The following is a 22,824-nucleotide window of genomic DNA, read 5'->3' on the forward strand; positions in this document are numbered from 1 at the left end:
GTGTGATGGCAGTGCAGGAACACATTTTATAACTGGGACTAACTTAACTACTGCAAAAAATGTAAGTTTTGAAGACAGTAGTATTGATTTCAGGCTCAGTGTGAGAGTACTGGGGTATGTTTCTAGATTACCAAGACATCACCTAATAGCAAATACAGAATAATAAGGGATACCTACCTTAACTGCAAGCATGTTTCAGTTGTCAGATGTGACTTACTCTGAGGGCTTAAAGTTGTACCATTTGATAAACAACATCAATTTCTGTGCTTCTGAGGAATGTCTACTATCCCATACATACATCATATTCTTTTTCTTTCAGTATACAAATGAAAATTTTCAGTAACACCAGACGCGATCTTCTGTTACTGAAGTTGAAGACAATCAAGGAATTCTGAATTCTCTCAGACTAAACCAGACACAGGTATGAATTCAGTGCAAATTAAGGAAGAATGAACAGTGCAGTTCCTGGAACCAGACTCTCATAACCCCAAAGTCCCAGGTAGGATCACACATTTCATATTCCCACGATCAAAACTTCACCAAAGGAAAGAAAAAAAAAAAAAACCAGCAACAGAAGACTTTCTATCTCATACTATCAAACCTCATGCAGAAATAAACTAACTTCAAAGGACTGACTAACTCAGCCACATTCACCCAAGAGGACACTTGGGAAAACCATTTGCCTGCACAGAAGGGAGACTGCTATATATCTTCTGTAGACTCCACTCCAGAGAGGTTTCTTCAGTCAGGGTCCATTTGACCACTAGGCTGACCAGGCAGCTTTGCTCCTGATGCTCTTCTAAGACATGGTCAGCCACCTCAGAGCAAGGCAGGCTGGGCCAATAAATCCTAGAGCAATACAAGCAAGCGAGCTAAAATTTAATGGTGTTTTGTCTTTTGTATATATAAAACAGCAGCTCTGTTTTTAGCAGCTGCCCTGCAGGCCATACTCCTTCTGGCTGACAACTGTGGTACTTAACTGCTCGGAAGTCAAGAGCTACTTTGTCGACAGAAATAGCTACCTCTTCACTTTCAGGGGTTGCATGACTATGCTTTCATTTTGAATAAAATTGAATAATTCTACAGTCTAGGAATAACATACTAGAGTTTAGGGACAAAAAAGTTATTGTTTAATACCAGTATATTTTAACCCAAGTAAACGTGAGACTGAAAAGCTATCTTTCCTGGTTTCGGCATCTCTGAATTCCCACAACTCTCTCCTCTCAGTTGACTTAACTGATCTCTGCTGCTGACATAGGGACAGAAATTAGACTCCATGCAAGCTAAACCAAAAAGAACAGATTCTTCATATCCTCCAATGTGAATTACAGACTTCTTTTTAATCTCCAATTATTTTTTTTTATATGAAAGTTTTTAAAAACCGCTTATGAAGAAAATCAAACTACACAGAATTCATCTGAACAATGCTTTCAAGTATTACCCATCCCAAAGTATCTTTTAAGGGAAAAATTACAAAGGAGATTCAATTGAGGAATAAAATGGGAAATGGGCCCTTGGAATAAAATGGGAAATTCAAAGGCAATGGAGACCAGAATTGGAAAAAAACAAACAAACAAAAAAAAAAACCAACTTTTATTTATGTTTTCTAAAAACAGCTTTTGGAATAAAAAGCTTTAAGGAAATGCCTTGATCTTTATAGAAATTTCATAACAATAAAACTGACTATTTATGAAATTAAGAACAGCTAATAAATTGCATCCGCAGTTGTGATAAAAAGCTATCGGGACAAAAAAGACTTTACAGACTGCTAAAATGCTACCACATCATTATTCTAGTCAGCTGGACTTGGAAAAAAAAAAAAAATCGGATCACAAAAATTCAGACATTTCTTATCTAAAAAATCACCTTAATTTATTATTTTCCCTCTGATACTGTACAGTACTGCATGCTTTCTTTGGGACAACTAAGACAAAGTTCAGAGAGCAAAGATTTGCCTTCTTAAAAGTCAATCATTTAAGAAAAACCCCAGCATTTGATTTGATTGCTCAAAATTAAAGGAGCTAATGACTAGAAGTGAATAGCCCTTCAAGCTCTAACTGCACACACTTTACAGTCTAGTGGTTGAGGCACTTGAGATTCACTCAAAAACTCTGAACTCTAACAAGTCCTTCTCCAGAAGCACCCAAAGAAGTTGTGAAAAGAAACCTCATGAAGACAGACCCAGTTCAGCACTATTTAGTCTTAACCTGATTCTACCTCCTTACCTGTGAATAAGGATTACAACTGCCATTGTATGCTCAGTTCCTGAAGTCTTTGCACACTAAAAAACGCCAGCAGCATTCAACTTGCGTTGAGCATGCCTCTGTTGGTGAAGCAAGAGCAATAGCATCACGTCTTTGAGCAAAACACCAAGGAGCAAGGACGTAATACCCCTACCATAAAAGTGATTCCATAATCTATTTAGGCATTCACAAAACTGAAAAAGAAAAATGGGATTTTTTTTTTTTTAAATCATAACTAGAAGAACTTAGCTAGCTTTTGAAAATATTTACATACACCAATTCCAGGCTACTAAAAATATTGCTCAGTCGCTATCAATCAGCTTCAGGGAGCATCTCTTTCTCAAAGAGTCCATTTGTTGTGGATTTTTTGCACTGTACCTCTATCACATTACAATCACCTTGTCTATTGCTTGCAGATGTCTCGCATGAGATTATGCAACCTAAAATAGATGGATACAACAGCCTACAGCGTCACTTTGGAGGGCATTAAAAACAACCCAATTTATGTCATAATTCTTCTTAAACAAAAAAAAAGTCAGTAACATCATCTGGGTTGGTTTTTTGGTGGTTGTTGGGTTTTATTTGTTGTTGTTTTTTTAAAAAAAAAAAGCAACTAAATGCTCATATTTGATATCATAAGCTACAAATGTGCCACTTGAGTTTTTTGAAACTTAAGCAACGTCTTTCCTGAAGCAAACTTGCAATGTCAGCCAGAGTCAAGGAAGGCATAGGAAGAGGTAGAAGTAAGTAGCTATTCATGTGTTCCATAAGAAGTCTGGAACAAAGTTACAAGTAATGTGAAGTTCTAGAACATAGTCTTTTTTCACTGACAGGCTTATCAACTTGTTTATTACTTGTTCATTTTCCAAACACTGAGTTATTCTTTGGTGTACTCTAGGACATGCTGCACAGATTTGACCTCTTGCTTCTTCTCTCTCACTAATAAGTCTCACTATGTCCACTGTTTTATAAAGTTTGAATATCAGAACTTATGAAGTTAGAGGTAGGGTTTTTTTTTTATATAACTATATATCCAGACAATTTGGTTATCTAAACAATATTCAGATGCTGCTTTTAACACTGCTTTTTTTTTTTTTTTTTTTTTTTTTACACCTTCCAAAGGAATTTATGAAGACTGTGTGCCTCATGTCAGTTAAGAACACTTATCTGTTATTCTGTTTAACAATCTCACCTCTCCTCACAAACACGTGCCTCTGCTTTCACTAATTTAAAATCTGATTAACTTGTAGCTTGGTAAACCCCTTGTGCATGCTGAATATTAACAATCCATAGAGATCTTATACAGAAGCAAAAAATTCATACTGGCAGACGAAAGAAAAGTTAAGGATCATTGTACCATGGCACAAATGACACACTTTCAATACAGTGACAGCATCTAAAAGCTTCAGTTAAGAATTCACGCAAGCATTCACTGTGAATGAACATGGGCTCACTAAACTATATTGCTCTTCAAAAAAATAAAAAAAGACCAAACTTTTAAGCAACTGCTGACACCTGTAACAAGATCTTTAAACTGGGATCTCAACACAAAAGAGGCTACAGCTCTGATTCAAGTAGAAGTGACTGCAGGACATGGTACTAAATAAAACACCGCATCACCAGCATTGATGGAGTAGGAGCAGGCATTCTTGGCATCCTAGCTGATCTTCTAAGGCTAAATTAAGTACATCCTAACATAATGTTGAGGTAAAAAAAAAAAGAAAAAAAAAAAAGGTCTTCTAGACTTCTAGACCTTCTATGGATAGTCTTGGAAAAGTGGAGGTACATATATCTACAATGGAAAGCTAGAACCTAATATGGATGCCTCATAATCTGGCAACATTTTGCATCTGAAACCTAAAAAAAAAAATAATAACCACATTAAGATTGCCTATTGAATTGCTTTTATTGCTAACACAACTACACAACTACTTTGGAGACTGATCAGATTTGAAGTCACTGCCTGTGCTATATTTTCATGTCATCTATATATAAAGCAGTATAATATATATACTTCATTCATTTTTTATGCCTGAAACAGAAGCAAGATGCTTCTTTTTTCATCTCCTCTCCCCCTCTCGTCTAGTAGTTTTTAATCAAATACAGTTTTACTCTCATGGCCATATAAATACAAGGAAAGTTTATTAGATGAATTCCTGCAGTGACTCACCACTCCATTGTTAAGTTATGATAGCCCCATCAGAGCTCCCTTTGGGAATTTCATAATCGGTTTTGACTGTACATTTTGGAAACGATTTGGCTTTTCAGCAACATACAGATAGCACCAAACAAAAACTTTATAGCCCTCATTTTACAACTAGCTGGCTCTAAGATAGCTATACAGATACAAGAAGTTCATCTTCCTTTTTTTTTTTTTTAATACAAGACTTCTCACTGCCAAGTTATCTCCTAATAAATATCTTTGAAGCACTTCATTTCACTACGACCGAATTCATCTGCAACTCCACTTATGATTATGTCTTTCATCAAGTAAAATTTACTCCACTATACCCAGTAGCAATTACCTGTATGATAAAACAAAAGGAGACTGGAAAAAAAAAATAGGAAATTTAAACTCAAATGTGGCATTCATAAATTGAAACTACCTTAAAAATATACAAAATACTGGAACTGGTGAGAAAGCTTGTAACTTCTGATCTGTGATTTCTTGGTTTCTGAAATACCACACCAAGCAGGTTTCTGTCCCAGGAGTTCTTCATCAGTGGCCTCTCTCCTTTCCATTGACTACATGACAGACCAGCCATTTGCCTCTCAGCCCAGACAAATCTGGTCTCAACTTGATGGACAAGGAGTGATACTAAAAATTATTAACTGGTACGAATAAGACCTTCTCCAACAGATACGTGAATTTTTCTAAAAGCTAGAAGCCCATTATTCCCAAAAGAATGAACATGCACTGCATAATACTTTTTCTTTAACCCCTATTCCTGTTTATCTACTATTTTTCCATCCTCTACCAATAAAGACCATACTCTCTGCCCCCAGTGTGTGTTATCCTGTTATAACAGGAAGAATGTGCTTCCTGAAGTGCAAAAAAACCAAGCCAAGAATGTTCAGAAAGAATTTTCAGCCCTTTTCAGAACAGAAAACAAAATGAACGCAAGGTTTAAAATATGAGGAAAAGAAAAAATAACTTAGAAACAATATACGCTTTCCCAGTACTGTGTCAATATTATATATGAATATAATATTTTAGCAGTGAAATGTGTCTGCTGGAGGGCTTTCCACTCAAAATTGAGCTTCTCAAGCAATAAATTAGAATCAAATAAGTTTACTTTGGAAGGTAAAGAAGGGAAGTAGATCCACAATTCCTACTGCCACAGCTGAGATCACAGCCACAGCCAAAACAGTCCCTCACTCACCACACTCCATATTTCCAGAATATTAACAATCACCAAATAAGCATCTTTTCAGTGCTTAACACATTTGGTCTGGAAATAAATTACACTCTCTCCACTTTTTACAGGCTTGAAACAAGCAGATACCACAAAAAATACCAGAGTACCAACTTGTTTGAATTGAAGTACCTAGCATCCATGTTACACTACCTGACTTTTCAGATGAAATGAAAATGTCTGGCATTTATTGGCTGAAGAAAGACAAGCAAAATGAAGGCAGACCTTCAGGCAGTTGACACATCAAATGTCAAAATCCAATACTTTTTCTTGAAATATGGGACACTGAGTATTCTAAAAAAAAAAAAAAAAAAAAAAAGTTCACAAGAAGGAACTGTTACCTGAAGAATACAGCGACACAGCTGTCTGGTAAGGCAGCTACTGTTCACCAGCATGTTCCAAATCACTCACGACTGGGTCACAACACTCATATTGGCTTCCACCCATCTCTCTGAATGGGGTCAAGCCAGCATTTGCTACAATAATACAGCCTCTGCATTTGAAATGAATGAAAAAGGTCAAGCTTGCATTTTAAACTGAGATGCTTGTTACTGCTAACGAATACGTAATTTATTATCATCTTGCCAGACACCATTGGTAGGCATCTAAGTAAGCACTTTTTGTGGGAAAAACAATCCCAAGGAAAGTTTTATTATAAACAAAATCACCAACACACTGCAAGACATCTTTGCTTCTTCATTCTCCCGGTGTTTCTGTGATGAGTCATGTTCTCTAAACTTCTTGTCTGAGTTTCCTTGTTACTCACAATAGAAATTGTTCATTGTCACAACACAAGTTGTTTTCCACTCTGTTTTATTTTTCAAATATCAACTCTAAGCACATTAAAGCACAAATATATCCGACCTCTTGTTCAAACACCTTGATTTTACTTCAGCTTACAGCTTTAATAACTCTTAGGATACAAGAACTACTTCATACAGATGTAAGTAGAAATCTGAGTTAAAGAGGAAAGTGATAAGGAATTCTACAAGGATGTGTCTTTCACCAGCAGTAACAGCTGATCAGTTACATGTTTTGATGACTTTTTCTTTTTACAAATAATTACTGCAAAGCCATGAGTTAAGGTAAGAACACTAAAAAAAAAATCTGGAAAAAATGCTAGAGTTGATATAAAACACATGGACTGTTGTTTAGGCATAGGTTCACAGTGGGAAAACAGTTCATTAATTGCTTCTTTTCCCTTTCTTTCCACAAATCTCAACATCTACCTCAACAAATTCAACTCAAAATTGTAAACTGCTTCTCAGTCCTGATCTTTGTCGATACCAATCTCACTTAACCAGTAGTTGCAATGAACATGGAAAGAAAATTAAAACGATGCCTAGAAGAAAGGAAAAAATGTATCCAAACTTGATTATATTTCTTTCCAAGCCTCTAAAAGTAAGGATTCTGCTCTAGCACAGCACAAAATAGAACTTAATCATCCTGAGGAAAAGGATGGAGAGCTGACACAGACTGCAAGGCTGGACTGAGATTGTGCAAGGTCCTCAATGGACTTCTGGCAGAAGACTGTTGCTAACTGCTTTTAGAAGGGGGACTTCCTGAATGACAGCTCTGAACATCCAGCCTCTATTTACACAGAATTGGTACAAGTCTCAAGATTGGTAGGCACAAAGAATGGAAGGGAATCTCTGGGAGTGAAAACAAGTGCCCTGTCTGCAATGGGACAGCTAACGCAGGCTCATGTATAAATACATATACATATACACACTTCTAATAGCAGAAGTAAGAACTATTTTTTAAAAATGGCACTGTTGAATAAAACAATTTAAATATACTAATTTTAGAACCGTTCTGATTTGTAATTTCCTTCTTCCAAGCTAAAAGTAACAGCTGTTGAGAAAAATGTATGTATGTGGCTCAGCCCATTCCAAACCATTTTCTGAATTCTAACTGAAGATCAATCAAAGCTTCACTGAATGGGCATACACTGCCAGTTCCAAAGTGTATCTGGTCAATATTTCAGAACATGAGAGAAAAGGCTCTTTTGCTTTAAAATCCAATACTTTCTGGAATTACGGATCAAGCATTTCAGGCCTTTTTAAACACCTATTGATACATTCTTTCAGATACCATGAAAAAAAAAAAAAACAAACAAGCATTCAAACTGTAGAGGATTTTCTTCAATTCTGGTTCATTTTTGTGTCACCTAAATGCTTCACAACATATGACTATCACGCACCTCAGAAAACCAGGAATTTATGGGTATTTATATATTGCCGTAAATTAAGGCAACTGCCCAACTTGATCAAGAAACATCTTCAGAACATATACATATATATATACACATACATATATATACATATATATATATACATATATATATATACATATATATATATATACATATATATATATATATATGCAACCTACCATACTTGAAACAAACTTCTTGCATTGCAACAAGCAGAAACATAATGACAGGAAAAAAGCATTATGACTCCCTCCACACCCAGTCAATGCTCAGTTTTACGCACAGAATACATGCATCAATTTTAGACAACCTTCACAGATAGATTGCCTTTCCTAGAAATGGGCACAAACAATTAAAGAAATGCAGTTTGATAATTTTACATAAAATTATTAGAATAAAACTAGCCTTCTGAGTCAATAAAGAACAAATAATGTATCCTGTCGAAATTAATTTGCAACCATGCCCAAAAATTGAAGTGAACACTTTTCTCTCATGGACACGTACATACTTTAACATGTACATACATTATTCACTGCATAGAGAATTAATTCACCCAGCAGAAGCTGAACCACCACGTAGCATAGAGCACTATGAGTTCACAGGCCCTTAACATGGTGAGAGGTTAGTTTCATGTGAAACAGGCTATTTCTGGGACCAACGAGATTTGAAGTATTCCCACACTGCCCAAACCACACAGAATGTGATTTTTAATCAACAGAAAATACAATTGTTCTGAGACAACATTGGGTTCAATTCTGCGTGTTTATGTAAGAAAATTGGGAAATGGGAGAAATGCTGTTCTGTAGAGCAAGGCATTTTAGAAGAGAAGTTTTTGGTTGGTTTGGTTCTTTCTTGTTGTTTTGTTTTCCTTCCTCCTCTCACACCAGTATCAGATCTGAACCTTAACAGCTGAAACTGTTCATTACCAGGATAATGTATGCTGTGTATTCCTACCCTCTTTCTCCAGGTCACCACCTAAGCACATTCAGTTCAAGTGTGTTATAAGTATTTCCACAAACTGCTGATTTTAATCAAATTATGGCAGTGCACACAGTAACACCGTTTTCAAAAAACAACCATGTTAGAAACATTGTTTGGATATCCTGACTGCTGTAATTCAAAATGCAAGCCAGGCATAGTATTTCTGTATTCTCATTTGTATTTTTTTTTTTCTACATTGCTGAAAAGCAGCCATCTTCCCTAAAACATTTATCAAGCATGTATTCAACATGTGCCTTTCTTGCAGCACCTACCTTCCAACCACAAAAAAAATCTCAAATGTTTTGTATTTTGAATTGGCCAATCATCAGTTCCCCTTTTTTCCCCCCTATACGGGCTGTGACCTTTCTCTTAAGTATTCTTAAAGTTATTTTCTATAAAGTACAGGAGAACTTTAAACAAGAGCCTTAAAAAGATGCTATTTGATGAATATGTAGAAAATCCTTGCTGTGCAACTCATCGCTTCTGATGCAAGATGTCAACATCTGTCAGACTGGTTTTGACAGATCGTTTCTATGACCAATATAACAGAAAAACAGAATGAAGTTTAGGGCTGTCTTTTCTTAGTGTGCCTGATGAACGGCAGTGAAGAAAATGGAAATAAATACCAGAAGATGAACTTTAAATCTGAATAATTTACAAGGCACTATTAAGGTGTAAGATTATCAGTGGCAACAAAGAAGCAACTTCACATCTCTTTCTAGAGTTTATTTCAGGTATCATTTTGCATTTTAATTTATTCCTACAATCGGGCCTGAACAAGGTATGATGATCAATATGTGCAAAAAATTAGAGAACCTCAAATTTGCTAAACTACTTCTCTTAATCACTTATTAAAACACTCGCGTAAAAATTAAATATATTTCTTTTAAAACTTATTTAAACTGATATTTACAAAAGGAAATACATATATATTGATTGTGGTGCTTTTGCACATCTATTTGTCACGTGTGGGGGCAGAGTCATTTACACCAGCTCAATTACACAAAACAATCCAAAACGTTGGTGCTGACTTTAGAACATTTTACTATTGAAATAAACAATCTACTTAAAAAGAGACTAATGGAAGTAGGATCATTTTTCATCTGAAAGACATATGGAGTCTTTTCCCTGTCAACTGAAGTTCACGGCTGGACTCAATTTACAACTCTGTTTGGAGTAACATGCTTGAAAACTTATAGCATGTACAAATCTCACAGATGTTCTCGTATCATTAAATAATAGTTATGTAGCTTTGTGGCACTATAAATAATAATTATTGGTAGCAGACCTTCTGTTAAACTTCACTATTCAAATAGCTTAATATAGATACATACCCATTTGATTGTACTATACCTCAGTTACTGTCAAAATATCACCAAGGTATTCTCAAGCAAATAAATGCCTCAGAAATAAATTATTTATTCACTCACCTTTGGTTGAAGTTTTAATATTAGATCATGAATTGTGCACAGCTACCAATTCAACTGCACTACAATTCTTATTCTTCCTCTTATTATTTCATTCAGTATTATTATTATTTCATATATCATTCCCTGATTAAGTAACGGGTATTTCAAAACAAACTATCATTTCAAACTCCCTTCAAATAGATGTTTTCTATAAGAGGAAGTCAAAAAAGCAGTGATCTGAGCGAGCGTGATCTGCTATTTGTTTTTAACATTATTCACGAAATGAGATTGTTAACAATTTCACCAAGAATCAACTTAAAGATAATTTCTCTCCCTCTCTGAGCTAACGTTAAATTTTATCCTTCAGAAGTCATATCTAAGTACATCAAAAAAGCCTTCTAACACTCAACACCCAAAGATGAGGGCCTTAATTTCCATAAGCAGAAACCTAAAGTTGCACCACATTTGTCACTTCTAACAAAAGGTTAGCTGCCAAACTACATGAAGCATTGTTTTCAACACAAAAGGTTCTGTTCGTACAGTTTAGAAGGGAAAAAACCCAACAACAGAACCACCATTATCCCATATACTCCCTGTACAGACAAATCCACCACATTAGAGTATCAAGTCAACAGCTAAGTTGCAAACATGCAGCGCCTACTGAAACTCTCTGAACAGTGTTGTCATGAAATTCAAGTCTTTGTCGAAGTATGCATTCTGGAAAGACTACATGGTTTGTGCTGCTACCCTGATCCTTTCTTTTTCTGATTTTCACTGATTTCATGCACTCAAAATTCCAAGTTCCCTAGGGTGCTTTTAATTTTTAAAATGCACACACATACACACAGAATTGAGGAGCAGGGGAGAATCGGGAGGAAGGAAATCAATGAGTCACAATTAACTCTGCTCCTCAGGATACCGAAGCTCAGCTAACTTGCAAATGAAATGTTATATACTCTATAGCTAGTCCTCTTCCTTTGTTAAAGAATTATACAGCTGGTCAAGCAAAGTCAAGCTATTTGTTATATTACTTACTCAGCAGGCACCTTAACAGCAACAACGCTGTCCTCCAGCTCCTCTGTTACCCATCTCTTGTCTCAAACAAGCCGTGCTCAAGAACTGTGTGTATTCAGTATGGCCCTGAAAAGGCCACAGCTGCTGACTTCTTGCTTCCTGAACAGGATACTCACAGTTCAGTACTACACTACAACAGAGCATGGAGATCCCTTTATATTTCTGCATGGCTGGGTTAATGAGTCAAACAGATCGTTAGAAGCAGTTTTTGAGGATCTGTGCAACACATGTGTACCCTTATTGCAACCAGTTCAAGTGAACCTAACAAAGAGCATTTGCTCTCAGAAGGCTTGTTGAACACTGAGTTGACAATGTCCACCTCAGACTGCAAGGAGATAGATTAAGGGTTATAAAAAGGGATGTTCTAGACCAGTGTAGAGGATGCATTGTGCATGGGCTGTCTTCAGCAATAGAAGTTTGCTGTAGACTTTTATGCCCTAATGGATTTCTGGTCTCCCCTGACACTGGTTGATGCCCTCCATTTTTGCACTGGATGCTAATTATGTCAGCTAATAGTGTGACTTATTGAAAGTTTCAGTATGCTATGACAGTGAAATATTTTTTGCATACTTTTTTTTTTTATTGTTGGTTGACCACAGCACGTTTGAGTTATTTGAAGAAGTCACAGAAAGCACTGATACTCTCTTTAGAGCAGAGTTAGAACACCACCAGAAGTCAGATTCCACCAACTCAACCATCAGCCTTGCTTATGATACATTTCAGAAAGAAACTCGAATTCCTACCTTATATCATATTTGCAGTATGGCATCAAGAGCACAAATATTATTTTATCCTTGTAGTATCCTACAGTGATCGCTAAAAAGTAGTAAGGTTTTGTACACTTAAGACTAACAGCTGACAACCTAAAGAAAACAAAAGGTATATTCTGAAAGTCTCTTGGCCCCAACATCCTTTCCATAGTTTTTACAGCATTTTTAGCATAAATAACCTGAGGAGGAAATAACCTGTAGCTGAAGAGGAAATAAGGGTCTTAGTTTCAGCTGAGACGAAATTATTTCTTCAAAGCATTTAGTATGATGCCATGTTTTGGTTCTAGGACAAAAACAATGCTGATAATACACAGATGTTTATGGTTGCTGCTAAGCAGTGTTGCACAAAGAAATTTTCAGGGAAGAGGCCAAGGAAATGGGAGGTAACAGAATCAGGACAGTGGACTTCCACTGGCCAAAAGGATATTCCATACTGTATCATATCCCACAAATGGAGAGTTTTGAAGGAAATGGCTCTCTCCCGCTTACTAGGGGCTAGCAGGGCATCGGTCAGTGAGCGATAAGCAGTTGCTTGTGTATCACTTGTTACATACATTCAGATATATATGTAGTCATTACTATTATACTTGTTTTTTCTGCATTGGTAAATAGCTTCATCTCATCCCACGAGTTCTTTTTTTTATTATTCTCTCCCCATCCTACTAGGAAGGGAGGGAGCAAACATTGGTGCTTAGTTACCTGCCAGGTTAAAGCACAACAGAAAGTTAAGTGTAAAGCAGTGAGGGAAGAAAACAGGCTGCTACTGAGAATACAACTTAGATCAATGATCTTTACATTATATTAACACAGTATTTTTTTTTTTTTGGATCATAGTAGCATACAGCTACATATTTCTGAAACACAAAAAATATTATCCAGTAATTATGATAAGCTTTCTGATTTTACACTAGAACATCTCAGAATTATTTGCAATGACAGTTTTCTAAAAATACTTTTGTGATTTTTTTGGCAAGTGCTTTATGAGAATTGTTCTCCGTGCTGTCAAAATCCCTATGGAGTTACTTACAAAGGGAGTGAGTGCCTTTCTGTAGCTAAACATAGCCACTCTAAAACAAGCAGCACAAACATGCATTTTTCAGTAATTAGAAGTGTACTGCTACTAAACTTCATAAAGCAGGGAAGATTTAATGACCTCCAATACACCGTAACTTGAGATGCTCACATTCTCATAGAGTATGCAGGTACAATACTGTAATACATAATTAAAGAACAGCCAGCTACTGATTTATATTTATGTGAGATCAGCTTTACAAAAAGGAACATACTTCAGACTCATGGGCAATTAAAACCAGATTAATTTCCTACCACAAATATGAGTTCAAATTCCTAGCGAGACTAGTATGACTTATTATTTACTTTAATACTCTTTACTTCATTAATACAGCAATCAAAACACAACAGAGACCCCGAGAAAAATCTTATCGTGCAGCACTGGCAAAAACAACAAGCTTAAAAACCAAGTATAAATACAGTTTTCATGCAATCCATTGATTAATGAAGGCACCGACTGCATTCTTCAAATCATACAGTCGAACACCAGGAACTTCCAGTCTCTTGTTGCACCTCTGCAGCTAGTTCAGTATGAATAAAAGACTTAACTGGCAACGTGCAACTACTGTCATTAAAGACTGCTTAACCTGCTTGCAGCGTTTGACATCAGTCACTGAAAAATAACATGCGTCCATAATTTGTGTTCTGAGTAATCACCACTGAGGCAAAAAGCATCCTTACTTGTATTGCTGAGGTATTTTAAGATAGCACACAATGCTAGGGATCACAGCATGCAGTGTCATGACTAAGCCAGGCAAACCTGGCTTTGTGTTACTGTTTTTATTTTCCAAAAAAAATTTGCAGATGTTAATTACAAAAAGAATAAACAAGCACATTAAGCGCAACATAAACTGTATTTTACATCAGAGTTGTTGAACTAATTGCTTGCATTTCAACCAATACTATCACATTCCAACAGATATTATTGCAAGTTCTTGCCAAGAGCTGCAAAGAAGAGGCAGCATACTTCACATCCTGGCAAGAAGCTCTGTTTATGAGGAAAGTCCTACCTGTAGTAGCATGTTATAAGAGGAGTGGATGTGGCATCACAAAGAAAAAAATGGAAGAAAAAAAAACTGGTAACAACCACCAAGATAAAATATGAGTAAGATTCAGGTTTTGAAAGCATCAGATTTAACAGGTATTTACAACAAAACTTGTCAGCTCAAGAATTTATTGAATATCACCAATTAATAAACTGTAGGGCGTTTACCAAGTAAAGCTGTTGTAAAAGGAACATTACATCTAGCCTTTCTGCTCTTCTAGCATTCACATTTAAACTCAGCCAAGAAAATGCAGTAGTTTTCACAGGTAAGATTTAATAGTTGCTTCTGAAAGCAAAGCTCAAGTACCATTTGTTCCATGAATGCCACATATGTCGTTAGCATTGCAGAGGAGACTCCTGTACTTGCAAAAGTGAAAAAACAGACAACAAAAAAAACCTATTTTCATGTTTATTGATGTAAACAGAAGAATACGAGCCCATGATTGGAGGCAATCAGTTATTTCCCAGAAGTCACACACAAGAATTCATTCTGCATTCAGAAATAGAGCTTATATTTGTGCCTAGCTGCTCAGAGCCAAGTAGAGCTAAACTAATGAAAATTTATTTTTAAGGAAAGTCAGTGTACCAGTGTAATCCAACTTGCTAAATCAACTGAGCATATCCACATCCATTCGCTTTCACTCTACAACCTCACTAAGCAGGATGGAAGCAATTTCCAGAGGAAATAATTTTTCAAGCATGACAGATGCATACGCATTTGAGGATGGCATGTTCTCACACGTGTCTGATGCTTGGCATCTCAGTTACAATGCTTAAACCTGGGAGCTTCATAGAACAGTATTGTAGTGTCTGACCAAAACCATCACTTATCATTTATACACTTTTATCTAAAGTGTATTTCATCAAAAATATCATAGAAACATTTGAAAAATTTAGGTTGGGATGGTAACTCATAACTCAAACCCAATTACATGATGGACATACATTCATGGTGATAAGAATCACTGTTTTAACAAGTTTTTAATGCTCACCATAATAACCGGATAGTTGATTTTGATAATTTGTGCCTAGCATTCCACTCTTATACTTACAGCATTTATTTTAATATATTATTACAACCTACTGCAAACAATCTGACTTGCTGAGAGGAAAATAAAGACATTTTAAAGTCAGTCAGGAGAGCTCTTTACAAAGCCATAAAGATCACTGGGCTAAGAGCATGTTTCCAGTTCTCCTTATTGAACTGTTTGTTATATTACTACAGCCTCTGAAATTACTCTACAATTGGTACCTTACTTGTTTGTTTCATGCCTCCGTAGGTGTTAAACTTCATCTTCAGATTTTCTAAATGCCAGCTCTAACATGCTCTGAGCACTTATTTGTGCTTGACCTGACCGTATCGAGCAACAAGAGAGAACTCTTGCATAACGTTTGCTGAAATTATATCTTAATTCTCCAGTTATTCTCTACCAGCAGACAAGAGATTAACATGTACTTCAAGAATAGTGTTTCTGATGTCATTTAAGGATCATTTTTTCCAAACCTGACTAGAAAAACTATGTAATCTTAAAGAACTTGGGTAATTTTAGTACAAGATAACCATAGCAAGGCAAAACCATTGGCAGTAACATGGAAAACCTCAGTGAATGCAGAAAACAATCCACAAGTATTTCACTGAAATACTACATGAAATTATAGAGGTAAAAGACACCTGTCACCATTAATTACTTGCTTGTGTTCTGTAGCACACAATGTCTTCAACAGAAAAACATTTATTGAACAGTATATGAAAATATTCTCAATTATTTCCCCTCTGCAGAGAAAATGAAATTCCTACCACTGGTAGGATGCTCTGGACTTTTGTACTGAGACGCAAAAGCCCCATTAACCAGTCAGAAGTCTGATTTATTCATCTTCAGTGTACCAGTTTTGAAAAGACTGAGTTTGACCAGCAATAGCTTAGCACAAAGTCCAAGAAACTAGAAACCAAAAACATGGGTATTTCTGTGTAAAGATTGTTTGTACAAAACAGGAATAGGAAACTATCACCAGTTGAAACTACATAGTGCATTGCTGCTCACATAGTGTTGGCTATCTTCAAAAAGAAGCCATTTACTGCCATCACATCACATAACTTCATCTCTGAACATGCTACTACCACTGATAAGGTACAAAACAGGTTATGGCAGTCACTAAATTACTGAATTTAAAAATCAGAGTTTTAAGAGTTCAGAACAGAAACCTTTACCAGGGTCTTCTACAAGAAACAAGAAAAGTTAAGATGAAGTGGAAAACTTATCTGATATCGTTCTATTTAGAAACCGGGTGCCCCCAGAAGTTTTTTCTCTTCAGTGACTGTAAGGAGGTAGAAGCTTTGCTTTAGATCTTCAGTGTTTCTCACAAATTTAAAGAGATCTTTTCCAGTATCCTGCAGTTTGCCTTAATTTTAAGTTTATTCTGAGTTCCTAGAATAAATAACTTGGTGACTATATTCAAGACGTGTCTTCAGACACTGACATATTTAAGATAGTTTAATGTTAAAAAAAGTATAAACCTATTAAAAATTCCTTTTAAAAACATACTGTGTTTTTAACAATCAAAACCAAGCCAGTATATACTTCAACAGAGAATAAGCATACAAGTAGTGGAGCAAGAATTGCTACAGGAGGACGAATGGAGCTAGATAAAAATCAAGGTAAAGAAAGAAAAGAAACAAATGCAGGAGGAAATCCCTTAAAAAGGAAGAAGGCTGAGAATGACTTGCATCAGATATCAAGCCACTCTTCCTCATATTCCAAAACTCATGACCATTAGGTGAAATCACTGATGACTGGAAAAGGGGAAAAACATCACTCCCATTAGACATGAACTTGATAAAGATGTGGAAATGGATTTAAGACTGGACTATTCAGTGGATAAGGAATTGGTTGGGTGATCATAGGCAGAGGATTGTGTCCAAATGGGAGCTGCTGACAAGTAGTGTTCCCTAGGTGTCCATCTTGGGACAGGGGCTCTTAAGCATCTTTACCAATGACGTAAACTGTGGGATCGAGTGCAGCATCAACAAGTTTGCAGACTATAATAAGCTGAGTGGTGCAATTGGTATGACAGAAGGAAGGGATGCCATCTAGAGCATGAGCTTCAACAAGGCCAAGAGCGAGGTGCTGCACTTGGATGTGGGCAATCCAGATATGTCTACAGACTGGGAGAACCACCTGGGGATACTGGTAGATGAAAGGCTGACAGGAGCCAGCAGTGTGCAATGGTAGCCTGGAAGAACAATGGTATCCTGGGCTGCATCAAGAGGACTGGAGAGCAGGAAAAGGGAGCTGACTCTCCTCCTCTGATCTGCCCTCTTGAGGCCCCCACCACAGTTCTCCATCTAGGCTTGGGGCCCTCAACACAAGAATAATGTGGAGTTGTTGGAGTGGGTCCCAGAAGAGGGGCACAAAAATTATCAAAAGACTGGAGCAACTCTCCTATGAAGAAAGGTTAGAGAGCTGGGCTTGTCCAGCTTGAAGATGGCTGTGGGGAGACCTCATCATAGCCTTCCAGCATTTAAAGGGATAAACAGGAGGGAGACCAGTTTTTTTTTTTTATTAGTTTTTTTTTTTTTTAAAAAAAAAACACAGTAACACAGTTTGGTATTGACAGGACAAGGGAGAAAGGCTTTAACTGAAAAACAGAAAATATGGATTAGATGGCAGGCACTGGTACAGGCTGCCCAGAGAAGATATGGATGTCCCAAGCCTGGACACATCCAAGGTCAGGCTGGATGGGCAGCCTGATCTAGTGGTTAGCAACTCTGCCCATAGCAGCAACATTCCCTTTAAGGTCCCTTCCAACCTAAGACGTTCTACAAGTAAGCCTTGCATTCCTTAGAGAAAGATGATGTGAGGGAAATTCATAAAAAGAAACAAACAAAAAAATCACATTAAAAAACCAGCAAATTTCAGAATTAGCATTATGACCATTTTAGGAGAGACCAGAAAAAAACCTTCAGTCACTGCTGCTTCACATGAAACTGTGCTTAGACGAGGACAAGACAGGAAAGGAGGAAAAGGAGTCCCTTAGGACACACATCTCCAGTCCAATACAACATCCAAAGCCTCCAACTATTTTCTGCAGAGGACTATTAACATTGCTTTCATACAGCTGGAGCAGATGGTATGATTCACTTACCTCAAAACACAAGAGCTCAGTGAACCTGATGATATTATCAGGCATCAGGTTAGAAGAAATAAAAGAAAGTGCTTTTCATGCAAATATTGGAACTATGGGTATCATGCTGAAGGGAGAGGGCTAGAATTGAACACATTTTTAAAAGAGATCAAATGTGGATGAAAAAGACTACGTCAGTCAAGAATGGATGCAACACAAATGCAACCTACAGTTTTTCCTTTTTCTTTTCTCCCCCTCAAGGACCATCCTTAAACTACTGTCAGAAGCTTAAAGGTGCAGGATGGATAAATTAGCATTTCTTAATGCACCTTTCTGTAACACTTCCATTAGCACCTGTTGCTGCTGGTGCCCAACAACTGCACTTCTGGTGAAGTGTTACTTCTGATCTGAATCAGCAATGTATTTCTTCTTTGGAAAGATCTTTACTTCTAAGCATATTAAAGAGAGGAGAAATTGGTCAAGATAAAAAAATCTAATAGGTAATCAAAACATCTTCTACCTCCTCATTTGGTCTCTGGAAATAAATTTCTTCATCATCCAAGCTCCAGTATATATCACATATGGAAACATTATCTCAAAGGCTTTAGAAGTAAGAAACTCAGTTGCACAGAGCATTACAGGTCATTGAAGTTTTCCTTCCTCAGTTCCCAGCTGGGGAAGCCAGGAGTCACTCACAGAGCCAGAAGATTATAAAAACAAAACAGTGGAAGTAATTAGGAATAAAATAAAAATGCCATCAAGCCCCAATTTTTCCCCCCAACACCCTGAACGTTTTTCTTTAATAAAAGATATACAGCTTCAAGACATCCTCTCTTTTCTGCCAACACAACTCTTCCCCTGAAGCTCCTTGAGGAGGTAGAGAAAGAATCACCCACAAAGAAACTGAAGAAAAGGGACTCCATTTGTCCCCATACCTCCAGTCACTGGAAACCATCATCACATCATCGTCTGGAGAAAATGACATGCACTGGGATAAACAGAAGTCATCTGTTATATTAAACCAAAGTACAAATGAACGTTAGAAGTAAAAACTATCACAATTGAACATGTAACCTGCAAGTCAACACCAATTACTACTTTTTTGTTTTAATTTTCTATCTCGCTTACAAAATTTTGGGAGTTGAAGTGAGAAAAAATTTCCATCTGTGCTAATTTGACTGTTCTTAAAGACGAAAATTCTAAGAAACAAATCCTCAAAGGACTCCACACATCTGTAAAGTCCCAGGCATGATAAAGAGCATAATTACTGAAAACATTACCTAATGAGAAACAAAATTCAAAGTGAGCAATATAGAAATCAAAAAGCACAGAGATAACAGCAATGGCAGACCTATTCAACATTAAGAGGATCCTAAACCACACAAACAGAACAATTAATGTAAGCTGCCAAAAACAAACTGTTTTACTGGGATGTCAATCAGCAACAGAGCTGACAACTGTGCTTTAATTAAATTTGAGACTGTTACCAATTAGTTAGTCTAGAGCACTACAGGCTTCATGCTGCCTATGACTCAGTGCACTGACTCATCCAGTAAAACTTCTCTTACAGAAGAACTACACAGGCATCCACAAGGATGCAAGATCAAAAGAAAAATATTTTCACTGACCTTCTTAGAGAAAGCCTTGTTTTAAATTTAGATTGCCAAAGTACGTACAGATACAACTGTTCAATAGGTTTACCAAGGCAAGAATTTCACAAGTACTGTTATAATTCCATTTTGGATAAACAGCTCAAAAAACTAAATGTAAGTAATGCTTTGAGTAGTGTGAAGCTGAAGCAGCAGATTTTCAATCTGCCTTTTTATAAGCTCCTCTGATAGCATTATTTCTTATTAATAAAATATCCATCATCTTTCATTGAAAGATCCTGTTTTCTGCCACCTGGAAGTCCCAACTAATCTTAACAATTGGAGCCTGAAATTTTCCAACATTAGCAGCAAGCTCTTAAGCCATTGGGTGGTGGGAGAGGAAGTGAGTTCTCAGACATTTCCCTGGAGGGAGAAATACAGGATACTGCAGATTTTCAAACTCCTACAGGAATTCTGCCATTGTACTTCACAGAACAGATATTTTGCAGCTCTGGAATAAAAAAGGGTAAATCAGTAGGAAGGTAATCCTGGGAGGAAGACCATTCCATTGCTATTCTTGTACATCTCCCGAAACATAAGTTGGATTTAAAAGCAAGACCTATCTGTCTGTCGTTCCTTCTGAATGCTAGGGCTATGATGTCAGAGCTGCTAAGCACGGGATCTTAGGAAAGGCAGCTTCTCTTCCTCCCTCAGACAACACTGTGATAGGTCCACCACAGAGGGAGCAACCAGTTTGTGCAAGTGTGGATAAGAAGTCGAGAACCAATACATGCAGTTTGCTGAGAAGCCCTAGACCAACAAACACAGCACTGTTTCTCAAGATGCCAGGCTGTTCACAACCATCTTTAGCTGCAGCTGTGCATTCTTCATCCTATCTTTGTACTGGCCCAATTGTTACAGGTTGTATCAGCTTCTCATTCGTCTGAAAAACAACAGCAGGTAAAATAGCAGTTTTGGTATCAGATCATTCCATGGCTGTACAACCAATCAGAAGAGCAAGAAAGGAAACTAGAACATATAACCAGTCAGCATCAGGCAAAGTACTGCAGTCTGAAATGCGTCAAGCCACAAGCAAGAAACCTGCAATTAAAAATAAAAGCTAAGTTGGAACAACTACCTACCAAAGAGCCTTAAGGGTATGGCTTCACAGATGCTAATCCTTGGAGGAGAGAGGAAAAAGTTCTACATTAAGTTCTCATACACAAGTCTTCCTGCTTCTAGTGCATTTCTCCCAGCACTGGTGCTGACATCCATATGCCAATTTACCTTACCAGCACAGCATAGGAAAGCAACACCAAAGAAAAAGCTGTAATACTTTCTGCAGCTGTGTTTAACTGGCTTGCCAAGCTGTCAGCAACACAAAGAGATAAAGATGCATGGGGAGCAGCAACTCACTCTGGCAATTCACCTGTTCATGCAACCATGACCTAGACAGCCTGGTTCTTCCAGCAAACTCTTTAGGAATCAACTCCTTCAGCTTTGGGTTTTATTTCTAAAAGCTAAGCGATGCTGGAAATTGCAATACCAATACTGTAAGAAATGCGCTCAGTTTACAGATGAGCACTGGAACCTCAGCCACACAGTTCCCATATGCTGCTCAGGAAGTCACTATAGCATACTGGTAGGTCACAGCACTGGCTCTTTCTCCTGGCTGCCAAGGAAGCTCTAGATCTGCTTCCCAGACATGCTATGCACTCACTACTCTAAGTGGATGTCACTCCAAAGCAATAAACCAAATGCTGAATTTGAAGGAAGAGGCATTCCTGCTTGGGCACCCAAAGATTCATACATAATTTTGATACCAATGGAGCCATAACTAACTTCTTTTAAAAAAAAGTAGTAATAATACTGTTACCTTAAGGTCAGCTATAAAGATAAATTCTCAGTAATGAATTGAATGAATATATCTATGAAGATAAATGTAATAGTTATCCATGAGTAACTCAGATGTTGTAAGGATGTGATTCATGATGCAAAACAAAATTCAGCATTCAAGACAGCGTTTGAATAGTGAACACTAAATAAAGACATGTGGCCTTGGACAAGAACTAAAGAAAATAAACAGTTGCTTATTCACACAGCACATTCTGACTATGCCTACTTTAGCAGGCCAGTAGAAAATTCTTGAGCAGCAAAACAACAGTTGTGCTAAAAACAATCTATAATTCTGCTTTATTTCAACTTAGAGCTAGCAACCAGCAGTTCCTGCAGCAAAGCAGTTTACATAGGGATTACAAAAAAATATAGAAACAACTGACGAAACCTGGAAAACCTCTCAATACCACAAAAAATGAGTTGTTAGTTATCCTCTGCCAGGATCCTCTTGTTCAGACAGAACAAGAGTTTCACCCTCAGATACAAGATTTACTCCCATTTAGAATCAAGTTGTAAAACGCACCTGTTACTCTCTGTAAAGAAAACAAGCAAACAAAAACCTTACAATTGTGAAACATTGCAATACAAATTCTTGACAAAGCACACTGCATGAAGCATCACAGCTCTTAGATAAACTAATTAGTTCACAGGTTATCTGGCAACTTTTACACAGGGAATCACTTGGATGATCTTCATGCAAGTAGCTGCTTTTCCCTAGACAATTCCCAACAGAACCTGACTCAATTTCTCAAAATTCTTTTACACACACACACATGGATACAGAACCACTTAAGTATATTTAATCCATCTCAAATAATCCGCAGGGTTTTTTTGTGTGCACTAAAGTCAGTCATAATGGCGTAATAACAGTTTTTAATATACCAATACTCAGATTGATATAGATAATACAGTCAGAGGACAAAAATGATACGTACTGTGCCCAGATCTATTTTTCCCCCCACACACTTGGTTTAATATGTCTCTTGTTATATA

General features: G+C 37.0%; 1 protein-coding gene across 6 annotated transcripts in view; it reads right to left on the reverse strand.

Annotated features, from left to right (window-relative positions):
• METTL15 (methyltransferase like 15) overlaps positions 1 to 22,824 on the reverse strand; it is a 92,869-nt gene that overhangs the window by 55,272 nt on the left and 14,773 nt on the right. The gene's annotated exons all lie outside the window — the stretch shown is intronic.

This window comes from Centrocercus urophasianus, unplaced genomic scaffold (genome assembly GCF_019232065.1).
Source record: "Centrocercus urophasianus isolate 14NV4802_14NV808 unplaced genomic scaffold, USGS_Curo_1.0 seq_7, whole genome shotgun sequence".
Lineage (NCBI taxonomy): Eukaryota > Metazoa > Chordata > Aves > Galliformes > Phasianidae > Centrocercus > Centrocercus urophasianus.